The sequence below is a fragment of the Natator depressus genome, chromosome 1, assembly GCF_965152275.1.
Source record: "Natator depressus isolate rNatDep1 chromosome 1, rNatDep2.hap1, whole genome shotgun sequence".
In the NCBI taxonomy this organism is placed as follows: Eukaryota; Metazoa; Chordata; order Testudines; family Cheloniidae; genus Natator; species Natator depressus.
This window is the reverse complement of record NC_134234.1, coordinates 76,758,032-76,779,807: the sequence shown is the minus strand read 5'-3', so window position 1 is coordinate 76,779,807 and position 21,776 is coordinate 76,758,032. Positions and strand designations below refer to the sequence as shown.

General features: G+C 38.5%; 1 long non-coding RNA gene across 1 annotated transcript in view; it reads left to right on the top strand.

Annotated features, from left to right (window-relative positions):
* LOC141982250 (uncharacterized) overlaps positions 1-19,514 on the top strand; it is a 61,237-nt gene extending 41,723 nt beyond the window's left edge. Inside the window, exon 3 of the long non-coding RNA XR_012637995.1 lies at positions 19,404-19,514. This is a non-coding gene — a long non-coding RNA (uncharacterized LOC141982250). The remainder of the gene's footprint in view (positions 1-19,403) is intronic.
* The last annotated feature ends 2,262 nt before the right edge of the window (positions 19,515-21,776 follow it).

Below are 21,776 nucleotides of genomic sequence, written 5' to 3'. Positions count from 1 at the left end.
ATCACTAAAAGCACATAGGGACTCATGCTGAAATATGTCTATCCTTCTTTAGGTTATTGTTTTCAGCTAATGTATTTTTGATGTCTTACACTGAATGTGGTTCTTTATTCAGCTTCATTTAATTTCTTATTATGTCTAGCTCTTTTGTCAATAGTGCATTTGGAGAGCATATTTTCAGTGCTTTGCACAATAAGTTTCTTACTGCTGATATCTTGACAGAAACTGGGATATTGATGTCAAATTGTGGGTATTGATCTGAGTTTGTTTCTTGACTGTATTCAGCCACACAGAAAGGTAGCATACAGGGTTCTATTACTAACATTGTCTTTTGCTAAATAGGGTTGGGGCCGAGTGTCGATCTTTAGCTACTGTATTACCACGTTAGTGATCTTCTAAGACTGTCAGGAGCCAATCAGAGTTTTCATCATCCAAAATCATGTAGGTATGGAAAGACTTAGAATTTTCCTTTGGTTTAATAATGTGGTGGTAGATCACCAATGGTAATTTCTTGAATATGTTCTGTGTTCTGTATAGCTAATAATTCCTGCATGGTTATGATTAATATTCTGTTGCTGTTCTGAAATTCCTCTGTAGCAATGTTATACTGAACTCTACCTAACCATATTTCTACCTTTATTTATATATATAAATTACTGCAGACAGAGGGTAAAATTCTCACCCCATTGGAGTCAATAGTTTTGCCATTGACTCCAGTGGGACAAAGAATTCACCTAGTATTTTGTTGTCCATGATACTGACATTTCTAAGAAGCATAACACAATACTTCATCTCAGAAATATGATATTATATATTCTCAAAAGTATGTGTGGGATTATCCATGGTGGAATATCAGAAGCCATATATGATCACGTGTAGCAAAGGCAAAAGCAAATTAAGAAGGTCTTATATTTAAATGCCTTTGAAAACAGCAATGAGATTTCTTATGGTTAAGGTTCTGATGGAGACAGTATTGATGTGAATGATGCACAATCGTCTTCAAGTGGGAGTTAGGAGATAGCTTTCCAATTACATATGGGTAAAATTTCTCAGCTGCTAGGATAACCTTGGCCCACTGCATGAACTTGGTAGTGTGGACAGTGTGGCATTTAGAACACTAGAAATGTGTAGCACTATGACGGTTTAAATGGGTTGCTATCCCACATTAGCAGCACCAAAGGTGACTGAATTCCCTATTACAATATAATGGATCTGAAGCAGGTATCGTATGAAGACATCTTAGTGATAAATATCTCTTTAAATATTGTTAGTTTTAGTTAAAGGAAGTAAAGAACCTGGGGAAATATAGGAAGAAGGACAGAGACAGAGGAAGCAATGAGATATAAGTGCTGACCATAGTCATTATGTATAAGAAACAATTATAATTGTACTAAAATTTGCATGCAATCACTAGTATTCTCAAAGAGCTGTACGGGGTAGCGGGGATAGCTTTATAGTATTCCTTTCTATTTATGCCAGAAATATATGAATCTGTGGTGTTAGGTAATCATTTATCTCCTGCAAGGGCTCTGTGGAATTCCACAAAAATCAGTTTTATAGCTCTAGCACGAGCCTGCTCTTGGCAGAGCACCCCTTTCAGGAGCTACTTGGAAAGTGCAAGTGTGTGGGTCCAATTGCCCCCACCCCCAAAGGCCCTGCAAAGTATGGCAGTCCAGGAGGACTTCGGACTATTTCTTCCCTTGTCAGGGTCCCAGGAGAAAAACAAAACAATCCGTAGTCAGCAAACAAGGTTAAATAAAGCATAAAGGAAAAGAAAGAAAATCTGTAGGCAGGATATTGGTGTCTCTTACTTCAGAGGGCCTGGGAAGTATCACAGTCCACCCTAGCATCCACTGGATCTCCAGTATAATTCTTGGTCTCTTTCCCCTTCAGAGTCCAGGGGATTAGTGTTCTCCTTGCTGCAAGGACAGTGACTCTGTTGGCTGTCAGACTCTGTGCCAACTGTGTCCACATATCTATTCAGGGGACACCATCATAGGGCCTAATCACATCAGCCACACAATCAGAGGCTCGTTCACCTGTGCATCTACCAATGTGATATATTCCATCATGTGCCACCAATGCCCCTCTGCTATGTACATTGGTCAAACTGGACAGTCTTTACGTAAAAGAATAAATGGACACAAATCAGATGTCAAGAATTATAACATTCAAAAACCAGTCGGAGAACACTTCAATCTCTCTGGTCACTCGATTACAGACCTAAAAGTTGCAGTATTACAACAAAAAGACTTGAAAAACAGACTCCAATGAGAGACTGCTGAATTGGAATTAATTTTCAAACTGGATACTATTAACGTAGGCTTGAATAGAGACTAGGAGTGGATGGGTCAGTACACAAAGTAAAACTATTTCGCCATGTTTATTTCCCGCCACCCCCCCACCCTCCACCCCCTACTGTTCCTCAGACGTTCTTGTTAACTGCTGGAAATGGTACACCTTGATTATCACTACAAAAGGTTCCCCCCCGCCCCCGCTCTCCTGCTGGTATTAGCTCATCTTAAGTGATCACTCTCCTTACAGTGTGTATGATAACACCCATTTTTTCATGTTCTCTGTGTATATAAATCTCCTCACTGTATTTTCCACTGAATGCATCCGATGAAGTGAGCTGTAGCTCGCGAAAGCTTATGCTCAAATAAATTGGTTAGTCTCTAAGGTGCCACAAGTACTCCTTTTCTTTTTCTGAATGGAAAGTATATCAAACAAGTAGAAGAGTTCTGCAACCTGGGGAGTGTGATGACATTTGAAAGTGGCAGCAATAAATATATTTATGAGGTGAGGAAAAGCAAACACCACTTTTGGAACGACGAACACCATCTGGTCAAACAGAGATCTTCACGTCAAACTAAAGGTCAAATTATACCATATAATTGTACTGAGCACACCACTGTATGGAGCAGATACTTGGCCGATGACAGTGGCTAACAAAAAGAGGTGGCCAAAGAAGATATTACACATTTCACGGAAAGACAAAATAACAAATGTGAGAAGAAAGGAGCTGACAGAGCAGGATGAGTTAGAAAATACCACCAAAGAAAGAAGGTTTGGGTGGTTTGGACATGTACACAGTATGGAAGATGGGAGACATGCTAAAGAAGCATTTAATGGATACCCAAGGGAGGAAAGAGAAAGTGAAGAAGGCCCAGGAAGAACTAGCAGAAGACAGTGACAGAGGACATTGGATGTACTGGCATCACCGGGGAAGAAGTACCACAACAAGCGAGCAACCATAACCAGTGAAGGAACTGGACTTCCCAATGTGTCATTGGAACTAAGACCTAAGGTAGGCCCCCATTGTGCTAGACACTGTATAAACACATAACAAAGACACAGTTCCTCCAGTAAAGAGTTTGCAAGTTTAAAACAGGTGGATGCAACAAACAGATAGAGAAACAGGAGGTAACAATGAGGCAATATTAGCAAGACAAGCAGCAGTTGCTGAACGCGAGCTGCCTAACTGTTGTCAAGTTTTTTTTGGTAGGCATTGTGGCAGACGAGTTTTACGGAGGTATTTGAAGGAGGATGCTGAAGTGTCTTTGTGGAAGTTTACACGGAACTCCTCTTGTGCATGATAGGCAGCATAGGATAAAGCCTAAAGGTGCTTGTTTGAAAACATACCAAGTGGGTGATGAAGGGTGGTATCACTTGCAGAGCAGAGGTGGGAGCTGACATCTAGATAGCATCTAAGATATAATAGATAGGACAGAGCTAGGCCATGAAAGACCTTAAAAGCAAAGATAAGTGTTTTGTGTTTGATGCAGTGGCGAAGGGAGCCAATGGAGGGATGCAAAGAGAAGAGACACCTGGTCAAAGCACTGAGCCAGGTTGTTGATCTTTGTAGCAGTGTTTTGAATGGCTGTAGAGGAGGAGAATACAGTAGCAGAGACACAAAGTGCTAAAAGCCTGGACAAGTGTTTTATGTGCCTTTCTCACCCCTAGGCTAAGCCCCTGTACTTATCTGTATTTAGGTCTATCCTTGGGTCTGTAGGCCAGAGTTCATGCAGAATATAACAGTATGACCACTCAAGGGCTTATGATTATGCTTTGAGCATTGTGGTAGCTATTTGTTATACATCAGACTTAGTTCTTTTGGTATATATAGATCGTTTCACACTATGCTAAGGGATTGTCTCCTGCTGTACCATCCATTATAATATTTGGTAGGATTAGGACTGCTGACAGAAATCCCACTGCATAATCTTGAGAGGACAAGAAGCAAGTCTGCGACTTTTAGGCCTTGTCTACACTACAGGGGAAATTTAATCTAAGCTACGCAATTTGAGTTATGTGTATAGCGTAACTCGAATCGACGTAGCTTAGACCTACTTACCATGGGGTCCACACTACGCGATGTTAACGGGAGATGCTCTCCCGTCAACTCCCCCTACTCTTCTAGATCTGGTGGAGTACAGGAATCGATGGGAGAGTGATCTGGGTTCAATTTAGTGGGTCTTCACTAGACCAGCTAAATTCACTGCCAATGCATCGATTGCCGCTTGTTGTTCCCCTGGTAAGTGTAGACAAGCCCCTAGAGGAGCTGAGCACCCACATCTCCCATTAGGTGAGGCTAAAAAATAATATTTAACCTTCTTTTCAGTCTGGTTATGTTTGAGGATGTATTTATTGGTTTCTGGTGGGCTGAGTTATGAGATTTTTCCAATCTCTGTTCAGTTAAGTATTTTGTTGTTTGTTCCTCTTGCCTGTGTTGACATGTATGCTTTTGTTACCTACAGTAATGTTTGCTTATGTTTTAATCTACATTGTTTGTTTAGTTATTCTCTATATTAATGTACTAATAGTGCTGTCTCTAGCATTCCATGTGTCTCTTTGGGCTACAGATTGCACGCCATAAAAAAACACACTAAAATAATACTATATATATGCCTTGCGTATGTGTCAATGTGGCTGAGTTACTAATCTTTGATCTGGTAGAAGTCTATATATGATTCTGCACAATGATGCTTTTCACAGTCTTCAGCTGATAGAGCACTCTACCATACATTTGAGGCATCCTTCAAAAGAAAGACACTAAAGTGATGAGTGTTCTGAATACATCTAGGTACAGTTGTTACAGAAGAGAGACTAGTTCTGGTTTCTTGGTTAGCATTCCTTCTCTATCTTTCACATGCTGTGTTGCAACCATAAATAAATTAGTTCAAATGCAAATGTCTATAAGAGATTGCTGAGTGCATGTTGCCAACCATTATGTCACACAGTATCACATCAGTACAAGTATTTCTTCTTTCAAAGGCACTGTTAGAGAATATAACAAAATACACTCCATTTTAGAAAGGTCAATGAAGTGGAAAGTCACGGGAGTCAGACTGGAATAACTATATAAACCAACCTAGCTGGACTTGTTTTGTCTGAGAGCTCATCAAATCTGTATCATCACATAAACTTTTCTGCTTGCTTAACCTTGTTTTAAAAACAATACCTTCTAGTACTTAGGATCAAGTCCAATTTTACATAATTTAAGGATGAGCTTTAGAAATAGTACATAGCATGAAGATGAAAAGTAGAATTACATTTCTAACATTGTGCATTTATTACAAAATATTGCTCAATAACCTAACTGCAATGGTAACCATTTTAATTAAAAATATTTTAATCTCTGTGTTTTGGAGTAAGTATAGAATGTCTTTTGCCACAAATATAGGTGAGTGCGGGGAATAATAACTGTATATACAAAGATGATGATGCTTCTTGTTGCTGGTTATCCATGAAGTTTAAGGTGTAGTGAACACCAAACCAAACTCAATTTGTATTAATAATTTTTTAATAATTGCAATGGCCAAGATTTTCAAATGTGCCTAGTGAGTTTAGGAGACTCCATTTTTGGGTACCCAACTTGAGACAACTTAACAGGACTGATTTTCAGAAGTGCTGAGCATACACCTTCTGAAAATCAGGTGCCAAGGTGTGTCAGGTTAGACAACAAAAATCATTGGTCACTTGAAAAAAGCTGGGGTCCTATCTATAATGTAGAGGTAGGCCTGTACTGACTCATTGATCATGTTTTTATTGCCTTTGGAAAGGTTTAGATCTGAACTCTGTTGCTCAGGCCCCAGTACATATATATTTTAAAATCTATGTTCTGTTAATACGATGCAATGCAAGGTATTGTACCTTATTCTCGTCAGAAGATAGAACTTGCATTGTTCACAAATAACATTTTGTGAAAATCATCACACTCCAAGTTTAACCAGTGAAGTTAAAAAAGCATAGAAATCAATTATTAAAACAGTGAGTGGAGTACAAAGAACAAGTATCAGCCAGTTAGAATAGAATGGAAAGGGAAAGTAACCCTGAGTGTCTTGTCTTCCATGTTAATAATACTGAATTTAGTTCCTTTTTACCTGATCTCTTCCCAGTGTTTTACAAACTGAACAAATACTTGCTTAGTCAGTTACTGAATCGGAGCTGTGATGTCAGCAGGTCACAACTTGAAGTTCTTCAGTTCATGAATGGAGACATCAGAAAAGTGATCAAGCACTAGGAAGTTTGAATAGGCAGTGGGAATAATTGGATTTTTATGTACATCTCTATGACCGGGGCTTCTGATCAGTTTTGGTGGAGCTAAATAGTGTGGGCCAGATTCCACCAAATTTATTTTTATTGAGTGTACTACCTTACCCCATACGTATTCCCATATGATTTCAGTACTACTTGGATAAAGCACAGCTACTATGGTGATGAATGCCCCAGAAATACTGAAACAGGGAACAATGTTGGCATATACACTGAGAAAGAACATTGTCCCTGTTTCTCAGTGCCAGCCAGATGGTCTCAGATTTTGAACTGGTGGCAGTATTCTACAGAAGCTCTGCAGGATTGAGGGAAAAAAGGGAGATCAGTAAATAAGGATTTACAATAACCCATCTGGCATATGATGAAGGCATATATGAATCTGTGATTCAGTATGGATTGCAACAATTTGAAAAAAAAAAGACAAATTGACATGGTGACACTTTCGCAATCAGATGAACAGCATTAATCTATGTGATGAATTGGTTGTCCTGGTTGTTGTCCTTGGGGCAAATTCTGTTGTAAGTTACAGTGCAATCACATTGACTTCACTAAGATTGAATAAATGTGGAACAGAATTTGGTCATTGTCTTTAAGATGGTCTTTTCCTGCACCAATCTGCTCTCTGTGGTTTTGCTTGGAGCAATGTAAAAACCTCAGCCAATATTTTGTTCTCAACTCCCACAAGCCAATGTCTCAGAGCCAGTGTCTTGTTACATAACACATGAACACCGTTGGCTGCAGACTGGTTAATTCCACTCACTTCCAAAACACACAAAGAACACAATACAACAGCTTGGGAAGCAATTAAAAAGGAAACACAGAAAATAAAGAATATGAAAAAAGTGATAGCCTCACACTTAAAATGAAGAACTCCAGTTTCTAGGAACCCTGAAGAAGCAATTGTTACTCTTCCTAAATGATCATTAGAGCTTTGTTGTTCAACAGTGCATTACTGCTTTCTTATCACCTGAGACAATGAGGTAATATCTTTTATTGGACCAACTTCTGTTGGTGGAAGATACAAGCTTTTGAGCTTCACAAAGCTCTCTTGGTTTCTAGAGAAGTTGAACACCTGAATGGGAGTTGTGGGTGCTCAGCCTCTCTAAAAGTCAAGCCATTAATTTTTAAGGTGTGCCTTCCATGCTGCCCTTCATCTGAAGTGATGTCTCCACATCTATTTGCCAATGAACATTCAGGTTCCTCTGTAAAACTCTGTTATCAGTGAAGGGATGGATATGTAACTAGAAAAAAAATACAAACCATTAACATATGTAGATGCCTCACTCGCTTTTGTCCTCCTCTTATCTGGTTACAGCCCTTACTTATTCTGTCATGTTATTTTTAGGTACTATGCCTCTATGCTCCTTGGAGTTAGGATTGTGTCTTTATCTCACTCATTTTTAAGCATTCAAAAGCTAGACAATAATCAATGGGTAGCTAATATTATTTGTGGGTGAGCTGCTCTACGGCATTAGTGGAGGATATGGTTGTAATTATAGTTTTGTGTAGGTGAGGAATGGATTCTTGTTTTGGCTTGCCAGTGGCTCTAGTGTTACTTCTTAGGCTCTGTTGCTTTTAGTCTAACTTTTCAAAAGTAACTAGTGGTTTTGGGTGCCCCATTTTTGGGGTGTTCAGATTAAGACACCTTAAAATGGATTGATTTTTAGACAGTGCTGAGCATCCATTCTCTAAAAACCAGGCCCCTTTAAACTATCAGGTTGGGCACCCAAAGTCAGTCACTTTTGACAATGTAGACCTTGTTTTTCCAAGATCAGTTCCTACGTGCATCTTTGTTAGGTGCTCCAGGAGCCTGCAGGTATAGGTGCCATAAAAATGAAAAGTAATCATTTCAAATGACCAACCCACCCCTTTGTGCCAAAAGATGTGATCTGAGTAGTCACTATCTTAGCTGCAATTTGTTTTTAGTTTATTTTTAATGTTTCTCTAACGACCCTTCCAATCATTGTGTGATGAGCTGTCACCAGGTCTTGACATAATTAAATGTAACATATCCAACATTAAAAAATCTGTTTAAACAATGATTAATCATTAATGCATGGCATCACATAATTTGGTCTAATGTAATGTATCCTAATTTAATCTCTTCTGGATTCAATTAAACTGATTGAGAATTTGTCTCGTTCTACACACCAAGGGTCTGGACATATTTTCATTCTAGAGGTGTCACATACAGAATTTAATATTTATTTCCACCCTCATATTCTTATTCTTATCACTTACTCAGACAATTTAAGTTGTCCTCCAACTCATAAGGTCACTAGGCCCTATTTTACCTGCAGTGTAGGATTAGCCTTTATTTTTACCAGTGCAGGCCTCAAAGCATGTTCTCCTTGATTCAGATAATACTGATAATTTGTTTCACTCTGTAGTCTCTGGAAATCTTCATAAAACAGCTGTATTAGATAGCTGCAGTGTAAGACCTAACTCTAAGCCTCTATGTATTAGTTTGTTTTCAATGTTTGATGTGTGGCATTTATGTTTGACGGATGGATTAGATGACCCAATATTTCTCCTCCATTTATAAAATCTCCCTTTGTCATTCTGTGCTTTACTTCAGGCTCATTTTGTTCTCCATTTAGCGACCCTCCCAACCTCATCCTGGATTACTTCAATTATATATATGTTATACACAAATGGAGATTTTAGAGATGAAGGAGAAATATTGGGTCATCTAATCCATCCGTCATATATATATAGATCTCTAGGCCTGGCTAATGGCATTAACCAAAGGCTGTGAATCAAAGTAGGCCTTGTTAGAATAGCCATACTGGGTGTCACCTAACCAAGACAGCACTTTCGTGGCCTAAGAGGATGATACAAGAACACCCAGAGTTCTCAAGTAACTACAGAACCAGATTCCCAGGAGATGGTACAGGAGCACATCAACCACTCACAAGATAAGGACAGAATGACAGGATAATGAATGGATGAGGTTGTTTTGTTTGAATTAGCAGGTACAAGATAATAATGAGGAGCACATGGAATGGAATGTGTAACCTTTTTGTATCAATGTATAAAGCAGAGTGGATGGAGAGGCATCTTTGTACGAGTCTATGGGACAGCATCAAGTTATGTTGATTAAGCTGGTACCTTCCTGTGGGCATACATGTGTTAGTGTACCTGTAACAGTTGAGCCAGGGCACTGATACTGTGCCTTGTCAATAATGAACATGACTGAGCGCCTTTGACACAGAATTGATGAGCCTGTGGTCCTTCTTTGTGAATAACATTGAGGTCTGCTGAATCATCAAGCTGCAAGCTACTCTGGTGTAGCTAACACCAGAGCTCCACAAACAGTATAGGAGCAACACACAGCCACGTCAGACAGCTCTAACAACAATATATAAATTTACAAAAATACTCTTATTGTATTAATTATTACTGGTTAAATTCTGGATATTCATCTGGTTGTCCATCATAAATCCTCTTGAATTACAAATAGCTTTTTGTTCTCGTAGGTTATTATTTGTGGTAAGAAGTAACCAGCAATCCTGTTCTGAGAACATTCTGAATCTTAAATTTTTGATGCAGATTTCATACCCAACAAAATGCCAACTATGTTCTTTTTTCACATTGAGATTTGAGTTTTACCAGATTCCATTTGTCCTTCCCTTCTCAATCTGTCACTGCTCTTCCTTAACCTTTATCTAAAGTGGGTACGGATCTCTCTCAGCTGGCCGTGTTGTCGATAGCCACTTCAGAGATAAATGATGAAAGGGTGACTTATAATCTGGGTTGCTGCAATGTATTATTTGATCATTTTGCCTTATATTTATGTAGCATATTTTATCTAAAAGGATCAGAAAACATTTTACAAATTGTATAGTTATTCCATACCAAAAAATGTTGAGAGTGTTAAAAGTGCACCATTAATCCCTCAAAAGTCGGGAAATACCGACATTCATGCAGCCTTAACTCAAGTCCCTCATTAGTATGGAAGAGACAGTCGTAAATTACACGATCACCCTTCTATTTCTAAAATAATATATATTACTTGTTTGTCTACAGCCTTATAGATGCATACATAGAATGCTCTAATAATTTTTCATTCTTTCATTAAAACTATTTTCATTATTATGATACCTTAACGGAGGTCCAAATTCTCAGATAGTGTACATGGGCATAGCTCCGTCAAAACCATCTACACCAGCTGGAAATCTAGACCCTCCTTTTTAAGATAAGTTCTTTTCTCTCTACAATATTTATTGTGTTAATTTATGGTTCATTTCTGCAACACTCACTAAGTTGAGGAGCACTTACCCAAGCAATTAGTTCCATTGATGTCAGTGACTAAGGCTCCTCAAAGTGAGTAAAAGTTGCAAAATCAGCCCCTTTGTCATCATACGTACTATATGTAAAACAAAAACAATATTGTCCTGTAAACCACCAGAACAGTCATTTTTAGAAGAAATTTAGGGTATGAAGCTAAAAAATTAACTTAAGGCCTGATTTCCCCTCACCCTTAATACACTGAGTAATAGACCTACTTGCGCATAGAAATAGAATTGTATGTGAGAAAGATTGGTAGAATTTGGCCCTTAGTTATGAATGTAGGTGGCCTGCATGGGCCCTCAAATTTTCACAATTTCTTTGTGATGTGCTCTTAATCAGCAGTATGTTGTGTGAGTAGAGTTTTCTGTGTGCTTCCCATATAAATGACTTTCGTGAAATCTTTCTCTGGCGTACCCAGATAAGTGCACAGTACTACAGGATGCTAAACATGTAAAACAAAGATTGTAGAAAAAATTGTTTTCTATTACGTGACATGGGATCATGCAATTAGAGACGGTATTGTAATGCATACATATAAGGGGGTTTAGTTTGTGTATGCAACATGATCTTTGGCACTTTTTAAAGCTTAGGTAATTAACCATGAGGTTTTAAGTTCTCTTGACACAGGGTTGGTTTCTGTCACCCTTACTCACGTTGAGTAGCTAGTGTCAGCAACTGGGATGTGGGAGCAGGACCTAGAGGTTAGAGCCAGAGCCAGGAACCAGGAGTTGGAGCCAAGACTCAGAGTCAGAAGTAGGGCAAGGGACCAGGGAAGGCACAAGCACTGACTATCCAGCAACCTGCTGCTGCTGGGTTTAAGAGCACACCTGCTGGTTCCCCTCAGCCAACCAGGCATAGCAGCCCATCAGGCAATTCTGCTGTAACTCACCTGTGTTCATTAGTCTCCCGGAGTGTGAGCTAGCTAGTCCCAGGGTCAGCTGCAGGCCCTTGTTCCTAACAGTTAGTTACTTTGAATAATCCCATTGATCTTTGTGGGAATATTCAAATTATAAGGTATGCCTCAATATGAAGGAGAGTTGAAGAATATGGCTCTGTGTTTTGCAAGGCTGCTTTTTTAAGGAGGGGGAAACACTGACATTTTTAGAGGCCAAATTTTTGTAAAATTCTTAAAATGTGTGGCTAGATGTGATAGAAATAAAATATCCTTTTCCATTCATTGCTTCCACATGATCAACTTGACTCTGATTAGTAGGATGAATTACCCCACATTGTCAAAAACTCATGTATCAATGAATGAATGAAATTTTAGTTTTGCTTCTAGATTAGACCAAACTTTTGGTAGCGTCAATTGTCAGTGATCTTTCCTGTGCATAACCTTGGCAGGTTTTATGAGGAAAAATGGGCAACATACCAGACTCATCACATCACTTTAGACATATATAAGGTCAGATTGTGATCACCGTATCATGCTAACTCTCACCAGGGCTACTCGCAGAGTACAGTACAACTCAGTGAGGGTAGAACTGTCACAATTCAGCCTTTAATGAAGGCCATGTAGTAAAGTAGAGTCACATCAAAATAAATTAGGAATCTACTTCAACACACAAATATGGAATAAAATTTGATATAATACACAAAAAGTGCCATGGTTCTCCATCTAATACACAAGAAGGTTATTTTTTTTGCATTCTTTGGTCTCTCAACTAGGATGTCTCATAATATTACAAAACCATGCAGAACAATAATCCTGATGAAATGTTTGTTTGTTTCTTTTTTAAACCTGTTTCCACAGGAATAATAATAATAAAAAAAAATGGTAAACTTTTTTAGGTTTTAGCTTTTGTAAAAGTTTATTCTTACAAAACTTAAATTATGGACCAGATTTTATCTGTAATTATCCCTTTAAGATAATGCAGCTCAATAAGATTCTTTCTTTATTAATTTTTAATAGACTGTAAATCACATTGGGATGCATTCCATGAAAAGTGCTATATAACACTAGATTTTATTTTAACATAAGTTAGAACAAAACCTTTTTTGGATTCAAGCAAATACTTCCATCACTCATAAATGGACCGTGTTCCTATATTACAGCTAAAGCACAGTATCTGGGATATTTTCACACATTATGTGTGTGACATTTCCATAAGAGAGAGATTCCTTTTCACTGATGACAATCCAATAACCAGAAAAAACTTAAATGTAGCATCACTGTAGCTTGTGCACAGTTCTAAGATCAGGTCTGTTTTACAGAGCAAATATAAATATGAAAGCTAACATGTTGCCTAAGATGGGTTAGACTAGAATATCATCTTTCAGAATATGTATTCTCAAGTATTTAGTAACTTATTTATAAATAGTCGGATTGAAAATATTCTCCTGTTTTTGAGCTATAAAAATGATACTCCAATCATTGCTTTTGATTATTTCTCAAATAACTTTAACTTATCTTATGTGATTCTTGGCTGATAGAATATTTCTCAATTATTACCAAGACATTTTTCCTGCATAATGTCCGAATCTTTGCCACACATAACCTGTGCTTATGAAAAATAATTAGTTGTTAATGAAAACACCTGGCTCATTAAGAAAGGAGAAACTCCATGAAAGGAGTTTTGAGGGTGTAGTAAAACTCAAAAGTCTATTAAGTCAATGGTGAACTCTTATGCTAGCTACAATATACTACTTTGTGGATTACAGGTAAAAGTATGATTTCATAAGTAGAATCTAGGTGTTTCTAATGCACTCATCACTTGTCTTAAACAATACTTCAACGCTGATCTAACGTGTTATAAAAAAGAACATATACATGGGTATAATTATCTTTTTGTACCCCATTTTTCTTAATATTGATTAATGAAATATTTGCTGTCTAAGCATTAGAAGTATAGAATAATTTAAATGTGTGAAAGACAAGCTATTGTTAAACAGTTCTCAAAATATTTGCTTTCTCTATCCATTTCTCGTCAATACACTCACAGATGGGCTGGTATCTGTTACATTGCAGCACTAATCTAAAACTGCTTTCTGGAGTTCCCCTCCTAGTCAATTATGGACCCTCTCCAATCTGGTCTCCATCCCCAGCACGCCATAGAAACAGTTCTCATCAAAGACTCTAACAGCTTCTTCCTGGCCAAAGCAGTACTCCATCTTCCTCATCCCTGAGAACAAGAGGAGGACTATATCTCTTCAGAGTTTCATTTGGAGGATCCTCCTCACCTCCCATCCAGCTTTCTGCAGGGGTCCCATAGGACTCAGTCTTTGGCCTGCTCCCGTTCTTCCTCTATACGATCTCTTTGGATGATCTCATTTGCAAACATGATTTCACCTCTACATGGACTCCTCACAGATCTCTCTCTTTCCACTACTGACTTGAGTCTTTCTGTCAAACCAAAATCTCAGGACATCTTCTTGATGTTTACTTATGGATTTAAAGATATCAGTTTAAGATCTACATGGCCAAAACAGAGTTTTTCATCTTCCCCCCCCAAACTGCTTCCTCCTTTCTCAGTCCCCCTTCCTATCACTCCTTCCTGGATCTGTCCTCCTGTCTTGCCAGGGCCTTCATGGAGGTCACCTCAAATCTTTTACCTATTTAGATCCCAAGATGTGTGGAATGACAGACAATGGTATTTCTCTTGATTATTTGACATCAACCCATATACCAGGGTTTATGCCTGATATAAAGTCAATGGGAGGTTTTCTATTGACTTCAGTGGGCATTGGATCTGACCCTTTATGAAGAGCGATATATATTTTGACCACTTATGTTCACTGTGTCCTTTTTTACATTATTAAATTTATGAATTATATTCTTGTAACACTAGGTCTGTATGCATTTTTCCAGTTTTTACTCAGTCTTATTCAGCCATTGTTTGCTAGGTTTACTTTTGCAGTGTTTGTAATTCTTTTTTAATTCACTGTTTCCTTCAGTGCTACAGTATTCTGCATATGTCTTTGCTTCCACACTTTTTCAGATGGTTAATGACTAATTTACTTCAAAGGTACTAGTGCAGTGGCAACGATGAATCTCAGAATAGATGGAGTGGTACCTAAATACATGCCAAAAAGTACTGGAATTTTATTGGTTTTGCTCGTTTTTTGTGAAATGAAGACAAAAGCGCAGTATGTATGGAATTACCTGAAGAGATATATCATTTTTATGTGAAAATGTTCTTTGTTTATAGTTAAGTTGAAAAAACTTTCTGTTCATTTTCTTCAATTTTTAAAAACCATGTCCATCCTATTAGGGAGTCTCCTTTCTGTTGAACTTATTCCTGAGACATTTCCAGTTGTTTTCCAGTCCCACACTGACAGAATGCCCCACCCTGCTCCGAATGCAAATTCCTATCATTTTTTTTTTACTTTTTAAAAATACTTTTTATTAAGGCGAAGTTACAATAAAAGATTAACATACTACAGCTGTCAAGGTTCCTCCCCCACTCTGAACTCTAGGGTACAGATGTGGGGACCTGCATGAAAAACCTCCTAAGCTTATCTTTACCAGCTTAGGTCAAAACTTCCCCAAGGTACAAAATATTCCACCCTTTTTGTCCTTGGATTGGCCGCTACCACCACCAAACAAATACTGGTTACTGGGGAAGAGCTGTTTGGACACGTCTTTCCCCCCCAAATACTTCCCAAAACCTTGCACCCCACTTCCTGGACAAGGTTTGGTAAAAAGCCTCACCAATTTGCCTAGGTGACTACAGACCCAGACCCTTGGATCTTAAGAACGATGAACAATCCTCCCAACACTTGCACCCCTCCTTTCCAGGGAAATGTTGGATAAAAAGCCTCACCAATTTGCATAGGTGACCACAGACCCAAACCCTTGGATCTTAAGACAATGAAAAAGCATTCAGTTTTCTTACAAAAAGACTTTTAATAGAAATAGAAGTAAATAGAAATAAAAAAAAATCCCCCCTGTAAAGTCAGGATGGTAGATACCTTACAGGGTAATTAGATTCAAAACATAGAGAACCCCTCTAGGCAAAAACCTTAAGTTACAAAAAAGATACACAGACAGAAATAGTTATTCTATTCAGCACAATTCTTTTCTCAGCCATTTAAAGAAATCATAATCTAACATGTACCTAGCTAGATTACTTACTAAAAGTTCTAAGGCTTCATTCCTGGTCTATCCCCGGCAAAGACAAAATATAGACAGACCCACATACCCTTTGTTTCTCTCCCTTCTCCCAGCTTTTGAAAGTATCTTGTCTCCTCATTGGTCATTTTGGTCAGGTGCCAGCGAGGTTACCTTTAGCTTCTTAACCCTTTACAGGTGAGAGGAGATTTCCTCTGGCCAGGAGGGATTTTAAAGGGGTTTACCCTTCCCTTTATATTTATGACAACAGCATACATAACATATTTACATATTCAGGATCAAGTTAATATGCAAAGAACATGGGAAAGGAAAAGGCGAACTATATAAATTAAATATTGTAATAACTATATTGCAGGTCTAGAATTTATTTTCACTTGATCATTGTGCCCAAAGTGGGTTGTCAGGAACAAGCTTGGATACACCAAAACTTTAATGAAACCTATACATAACACTTGAACCAAGTTTCCAAAAGGTTTGGCTGTTTCTCTCTCTTTCCAATATTCTCACTTCGCCTGGAATGGATGCAGAAACACCAGAGTACCACAAGAATGTCTATCATCATGTTATTTCTGGTCCAGCTAGAATCGAAAAATCTCAAGAGAGTCTGTTCTCATAAGATTTCAGCTCAATTTTTCAGACCCAATATTTTTAGATGAACATCCTAAAATTTGTCTGTTTATCAGAACTTTTGAACTGCTAAATCACTTGAAGTTAACCCATTACTGAAGGCCAAACCCTGCAGTTCCTACTTAATCACAATTCCCAATGGGAGATTCACCTGAGTTAGGCCTGTGGGTTTTCGCCTTATGTATGCAAGGCTTGAAGGAAGAAGGAAATGATGAAAAAGGAGAGTACCATCAATTAGCTCATGATGGGAAAGGAAAGTGTGTTAATGAGCGAACAGCATCACAAAGGAAATGCTCATCTTGGTCTGCACTGCCATATGAAGTATCCCCAAAACACTATTGGAGGGTTTTGACACACAGGCTGCAGTGGCTCCTATATCGCTATAAAGGGAGAGGTCAGTCTCATACAGATACCGTCTCCATATAGACACTTTGACTCTCAGAAGTGGTCACTAGAGCTAGACTAAAATTTTCCAGTGAAACAGCTTTTTATTGGAAAATGCTGGTTTGACAGAATCAAAATATTTGCAGGAACATGTCAATTCCATTAAAAATTCAAACAGAAACCAGGCAGCAGACTGGGCATGGTTTCCTGCCAGCCAACTGGCTGGGTCACAGGCATGCTCCGTGGGCTGCAAGGCTACCTGGAATCTCTGGCTCCCTGGCAGTCCACACACCAGGCAGCTGCAGAGCATGGCAACCTGGATCCCAAGTTTCCCAGGCAATCAACTCCTTGGAAGGTGGGCTTCCCAGCTGGCTGATTACCTGGACTGCCCACCTGGCAGTGGGTGGGAAGGCTACCTCACTCCGCAGGTGGCCAGCTTGCCAGACAGCCTGGAATTTTTCAAAACTTTCCTTCCCATAGAAAATTTTGCATTTTTGAGTTTTTCTTCTGATACATAACATTGGCTTTTGGGGGTTTTTTGTAAATGCAAAATTTTCTGAGAAGAGGAAAGTCTGGATATCACAGAGCTCTAGTTGTCATATTGCTATCTGAGAAAAGAACAACCCAAAACCATGCTACCGGTCCTGGTAAATGTTTCAATACTTTTGTAACTAAGTTAAGACCAACCTGCATTTTTGCTATATTCAGCTAGACAGGTTTATTTTTATACGTACCTTTTATTTGATTATTTTCTATCTCTTTAAAATTGCCAATAAAATATTCATTTTAAAATGACCTGCACTGGTCTCAGAATTTCTAGTTGAGGTGGTTATGGAGAGGCACCTTAAAGAGAAACCATCCTCTAGGGAGGCAGACAAAGCAGTAGACAATGGCTGAAGTACATGATCTCAGGTATAGAGAAGGCTAGAATCTGCTGTTGGCAAGATCCAAGAAACGTGAGAAACACTAGGTACAGTTACAATGCTCAAAGCAAAGGCACTTGAAATGGACACATGGTTTTGGTTTTACTGAAATCCTGATTTAGTGATGCTGCTTTTGAAAATTATGTTATGACAGCTGTAGCATCATGCATTTCCATTATAAGGCCCTGTGTTCAGTGGCTTATAACTTAGCTATATTTAAACCAGTCATTCTGAAATTTCCATACTGGGTGTGAGCAACTGGCTAAATTATTTTTAAGTCTCAGTTGAAATGGTTCAACTGTTTCAAAAATGAGATTAAGGAAAATACATTGTTTTGCCCATAACCATTTCAAGGAGAAGCTCTACCACCTCCATGGTTCGGAGCAGCGGAGAGCAGAGGAGAAGAAAGGCATGGAATGGGGGGTTGGGGGAAAGAAATAGAGGGGGACAGGCTGCAGAGCAGAGGGACAGGGAACTTTACAATAAGTCAAGTACAATCCCCTGCAGAACCTGGAATTAAATCCATTATTCTGGAATCTCAACACTCCTTTGCTGTGTAGTAAATAGCTGTGAAACCCTTTAGTAACGTGTGAGTCTCTATCTCCCTCTTGTGCAATGTCTGCATAAAAATAACAGCCTATTACTGCTTTCAGTTTCTCCTTTAAATCAGTTAGTTAGTGGACTGTGCTGTGGATCTGCAGGTTCCAACCCAGCTAATGATTGATACTGGAGGACATTATTCCATACAATGGATTTTCTGATTTTTAAGTTTGCTTGTTAGAATTTTAGGAAATTATATCAAAACAAACAAACCAAAAATCTATATTAAAAGAATGTTAAGGTTGCAAAATCAAGCACTCAAGAGTTGGAAATAAGGTTATTTGTGCACCTTGTACATATGCATTATGATATAGTCTTTAATTACATGATCACATAGTGACTTTGCATATAGGGTTTTTTTATTTTTCTATTTATCATGATATTACAAAATATCTGAAATAATGCATTTCTCATAAATAGCATACATGGTTTGTTTTACTACAACCTTGTTTACACATGAAAATTAATCCAGAATAAAGTTGGGTGTGATTTAAAGTGGATTAACTATTTCTGATAAATCACATATGTAACCACTCTTATTCTAGAATAGGCATGACTTATTCTGAATTAGGTTAATTCACTTACAAAGAATAAGCCACAATTATTCCAGAATAAGAGTGTCCACCCATGGAATTGATCAGGAATAGATAATCAGGAATAGCTATTCCAGAGTATTAAACAAGCCCTTGTATGCAAGTGTAGCCCATGAGGCTAGTCTGTAGTTTGCTATATTGCATAATGTGTTGACGCTATTGGTTTGACTGATTATATTGTTACTTGCTTAGGGTTTTGTTTATACCAAATTCCAGTATACATTACTCATAATATTTGGCTGTAACACAAGGAACCTACATGCCTGTATCCTGTATGATTAAGCTACAGTAAAGTAGCGTAAGTGTTTGTAACCTTTGCCATAGATAAATATCCTACCGGTTACCCCTTTTATCTTTGAGGAACTGAATGGAGAACTGAACAGAGAACTGAATGCATTTACCGTGAATCTGAAACAGACCAGTAAACACAGGGTACACTGCAGAACGTGGAAGTCATGATTTAGGCCAAAGGTAACCATTTTGGGGATGAGATAATTGATATTAATATGTATGAATATGGGGTATGTCATAATATATTAGCCTATAGAATAAGTGTACCAAAAGGTTTATCTGGGTGAGGATATAAGATTTGGGCATGGTAGGTTGAGCATCGATATGAATATTCAGGGCATTGCCAGGACCCTATAAAAGGGCAAACAATGCAGAGGGGGTCACTCTTTCTATCTTCTGTTAAGCTATCAGCTTAGCTTTGGTAACATAGTTTAGCTACTCAACACTCAACCTGATCACAACCAACTTGGGGAGCCTGGACCATCAAATTCATTGGGCATGCCAGAGATGAGGCTGGTCCTCTGTCTCCCACTATCAGGTCTCCAGGGAAGGTGAGTATGCTATTTTAAATAGTCTTTTAGAATAGAAACGTTACCAGCAGGGACTATAGAATTGTAGTATTACTTTGTGGCTCTGTGTTTTATATCTTTGATTATTATTTAATTCCTTTTAATAACAATCTTGAAATGTTGGTATTGTCCTCAGTATATGTCCTCACCACACACCCCGACGGTCTGCTCACGATGTTGAACTCTCTGAGTTCTTATCCTGTTGCCTGAATTGGGACAAGAACTTAAATATCTTCTGGTCAGGTCATTGGAGAGCCATAATGAAAACCAGCTTATAAATTCAGGTCAATACAAGCAGGAAAATACCTGTCTGCTGGATATTATTAATAATAAATATTATTTGAGTGGTGACAACAATTTGCTTGGCATTCTATAAAACACAATAATAGACTGTCTCTGCCTTGTAAGGGTTACAATCAAAAAGAGAGATAAAAAGACAGGATGCACTAGAAGATATAGTAATGGATAGTGCTTAGACTTTATTTCTTATGGGCACTGTGGCAGAAATGTATTTGTTTTTGTTTATTGTAGAAGGAGTTAAATGAGGAGAGAATGACAATCACAATGTTTGGGGGTAATTCTTCAGGATTTTGAAACATAGAAAAGGCAAGTTTCTTTCTCCTTCCTACCCCATTGATATAAAACTATGGATAAGGCAAGTTTTCCTTCTGAATTTTGAAAGATACTTCTTGACAATTCTTTGTTTGTGGAAGAAGTTGGAGTGGTATTTGAAAGAGGAAGAGGAAATTCCTACCCAGGCAGATATCAGTAGCAGATGGTGAGCTCTACTGGGAAATGAATGCAATGATTGAGAAAGGGGAGTATTGTGTTGTGGCACTTTTAACATCTGATGTAGCAGAAACATCTATCTGGAAAATAAGTTAAATTGTATCTCCATGTTTTATCAGCTACAGAAGAGGTAAAATTAGGGCTTACCTACACTAGACGAGTCCATAGATAGCTTCATTGACTGGAAGAATCCTCTAGCAGTTCAGCTGTAATAGGCCACAATATCAGGAAGGAAATGAAAAAGAGAGGGGGCCATCAGAGCACCTCAGCCCACGCAGTGTGTCTGGACTGATGGCCCCAGGCTCCTGTAGAACTTCTGGCATATGTGCTAAGCAGGGGATATGTATCTTCTAGGGATAGAATTGCTGCTCATTCCACAGGGAGCATCCCCATGCCTGGAACAATTAGAGGAAGCTCCACAATGGACACCCCCTCATTTTCCATCTACATTTTCCTTAGTTAGTGTGGATTTTTGTCCCAAGTAAGTTATATTATTTCAATCTTTCAAATAAACACAAAATAAAATATAAAAAGGATAATACACTTCTAAGGCAAGTGACTCCAGTGAGATAACAGACACCAGTTTTTAATGGTGCCTCATATTAGCAACCCACGGCAAGAGGGTCTCTTAATGACAAATTGCAAGATGGTTGCTTGAATAAGGACTGCAGGTTTAGGCTCCCTACTAAATGCGCAGACATAAAACAAGAGAAATCCTTTCCTTTCTATTACACTTCTGAAAATAAGTCTATTCCTTTACGTTCATGGTTTTGCATGTCATTGCTGATAATTGCACACTTAGGGCCAGATTCTCAGCTACAGCTGAAGTGTATCTACCACAAGACAGGGAAAGGGGATGAAAAGGTCACTTAAAGCTCCCCTGATCCTGCTGCCACTAAGCAATGTTCACTCTCCTGAGTTAGAGCAACCTTGGGGCTGGTCTACCTTATACTGGCTACTAACGATCAAAAGGAGCCTAAACCACAGCTGAGAATGGACATAGAATTTAGCAACGCCCTAACCATTCCTCCTTTCTTCCAACCAAACCTCCTTTCTCCTGCTGTTCTAGTAACTAGACGTGAGA